Below are 3,169 nucleotides of genomic sequence, written 5' to 3' on the forward strand. Positions count from 1 at the left end.
ACATTGTTTTCATTACAGCCATGCCATGATGAGCATTTTCAGTTCAGGGTTCCCTTTGATATTTCGGCAACACGTTATTTGAAGGGTCCTACATAAGAGCTACGTATATAGCTCATTCATAAGCACTATATAAGCATTCATAAGCGCTTGTCAAAAATGGACATAAGGATCTTGTGTCAGTTCACTTGGAATGTCATGGTAATATCACTTGCTGCATCATTGCTGACAATACGATATGCCTATTTGTGGTTATTGACAAAAGTGCTTATGAATGCTTATGTATCACTTATGAATGTGCTATGTAGTGCTGATAAAGGAGTTACTACATCGCACTGAAGTAGGACCTTTCAAATAAAGTGTTACCGATATTTCCTTAAAAAGTGACTTATTAAAATGGGAACGGTCTTCTTTGTGTAATCTTTCAGTTAGGACATATCAAACACCTAAAATTACTTTTTAGAATGTGTTAAAAGCCAATATTATGATCATGAGACTTTCTGTCTGACACTATACCATCTGCAGATAGAACCCTGTGGCCTTTCACCTTATCTGGAGAAGCCGGTTTCGGTGAGCAAATAATCTGTAATTCAGGTAGAAGTCTGTGCTCCTATATGGTTATGCTATCCTTCTCCATGGGTGCTTCTGCACCCGTGATTTGGTCTCCAACCAAGCTGCTTTCATATCTGCAGAGAGAAAAATTATACTGGTGAAGGACCTGCAGCCTGTAGGTGGTTGCAAGGGTCTACTAAGTGGTTGCTAGAGTGTACTCGTTGGTTGCTAAGGTGTTTCTACATCGTTTATAGGGGCTTTCTAGGTGGTTGCTTAGGTGTACCAGGTGGTTGCTAGGGTCTTATTAGGTGGTTGCTAGGGTCTAACTAGGTTGTTGCTAGGGTGTGTCATGGGGTTGCTAGGTGGTTGCTATGTTATAATAGGTTGTTGCTAGGGTGTTACTAGGTAGTTGCTAGGTATTGATAGTATCCAATCAGAGTGGTTGGATGTGTGGCTTTTTGTATGATGCAAGGCAATTGAGGCCATGGAAGTATATGGAAGTGCTGGAGAGCCTGGTGACATCATCAGCTGGAAAGGCAGCAGTTCAGCTGCGAGAGGCCATGGCAATGTCACAATGGTCAACATTCCGCCATTCACCCTCTGTGGGATTCCCCCCCTTTGGAAAACTTTGAGTATCTGAAAAATTAATTGGGAATGTCAAAAAGCTGCAGACAAGCACACCATTTGGGACCGAGCTGGAAGTTTTCCAGTTGGTTTGGTGTTGATATCTTGAAAACTGGGAGGAAATAGCGGACAAATATCCATCGGAATAATAATAATAAAGTTGAATTTAATATTCGAACAGGAAAACAGTAGTGTGACTTGCTCCGCGATCACACTAACTCGATTTGCCCCTGTAAACACACATCTGTAAACACATGTGAAATGTATGTGAGAAGCACACACAGAACGCCCCGCGGGGTCTCTTCTCTGAGGAGCACGGCGGAGACACGGTCGCGTCCCTCCTCGACGGCCCGCGTTCGCCCGGGCGTGTGCGAAAGCAATTAAGCGGGCGGCCAATGGGGCGGGCCGGGGCGGCGGAGACCGTTTGGGCCGCCCCCCGTCCCCCGCCGCCCGCGCTCCGAGCCCCCGTTTGAAGTGACGGGCGAGACGGCCGGAGACGGCATCGCTGTCAGCTCCGCTCATTCATCAGCCCGCCGGCCCCCGCAGGTAGCCGCCTCATTAGCAGATAAAAGCAACCTTTCTCCCGCGACCTCTGACCGGCCCTCCGTTGCCATGGAGTCCCGGGCCGGCGGAGCCGCGCGGGAGAGAGGCATGCTGGGATAGCCGGCTGGCCTGGGCGGAGCGGCTCTCTCAGCCCCGCTGACAGATCGGATGATGACCCCCCTTGAGGCGTTGCGGTTTCCTGAGTGCACGCTCGCTCGTGCACGACTTTAGGGGTGGGGGTGGGGGTTAGTCCCATGGTTTCGGTACCCCCCCTGTTTCCTTTTGTGGCCAAAGAGACAGCTGTCAAACCCGGGACAGTTTGTTGAGATGCCAGCGACTGAATAGGATGTGAAGAGTGAAGAACATACATAATTGTTTTGGATTCAAATACTTTTGTGTGGTGCATTGGAACCTATGAAATACTCTCAGAAAGTGCAAACCCCACCTTCTGGTCCTCTTGGTTGGCTCAATCTCAGCCGGACAAAATCAATCGAGAACAGAAAAGTATTTGAATCCAAAACAATTACGTATTTGACCCAGGTGTGCTGAAGAATATTACTTTATCAATGGAACACAAGCTTTTGCCTAGTAGTGATGATTGTTTTAAAGTAGAAAGTTACTAAGAAGTGAATTGTCATTCACCTGAGCCAAAAAAGCCAAATTAAAACTACTTTTGGTCTTTGGTGAATATATTATTAATGTTATGTGCAGTACCTTAAATACTGCAAAAAATAATTACAAACTTATTTAAAGACTCCTTTTACACCGAGCCTCTCAAAGTGGAGCAGGCCTTGTAATCCGTTCCTCGCCTGTTGCCGTGGAGACACACAGCACACACCACTCTTGCTGACGTTCAGCTCGGCCTCTGGCAGGGGAGGGGCCCCTGCGTCCTGCGTATTTACGCGCTTCAGAGGCGTGAAGGCGCAGGGCGTGCATGCGTGTGTGTGTGTGTGTGTGTGGAGGGGGTTTGGGGGGGGGTGGGGGGCATTTCTTGGTCACGCTGACTGAGTTTTATAAGCTGTGGCTAACCCTACTCCCCTCGGCTGACTGAATATTAAATAAACAGAGCCAAGTGTCTGAATTCAGCCGGGGAAGTGCAGAGCCAGGGAGGGGGGGGGGGGGGCCCACTTCACCTACGCCCCCCCCTCCAGGGCCCTCCGGCCAGCCTGTCTTATTTTTGGCAGCTGGTGTGGAAAGGCAGCCTGTCGGCAGGGGACCAGGGGTGGGGGGGTGGGGGCGAGGGAGGGGGGGCAAGAGGGGAGCCTCCCACTTTGCCACTGGGGGAGGGAGAGAGAGAAGGAGGGAAAGAGAGGGAGAGCGAGAGAAGGAGGCAGTGTGTTGTGTTATGAAAATCTGGAACAGCCATAGCCCGAAGAACAGATGGGGAGGGGAGAGGGGGGCCGTTGGAGAGGGGGGCCGTTGGGGGGGGGTTAGCCACTGCAGGGAGCAGGCA

This window comes from Conger conger, chromosome 7, assembly GCF_963514075.1.
Source record: "Conger conger chromosome 7, fConCon1.1, whole genome shotgun sequence".
NCBI lineage: Eukaryota > Metazoa > Chordata > Actinopteri > Anguilliformes > Congridae > Conger > Conger conger.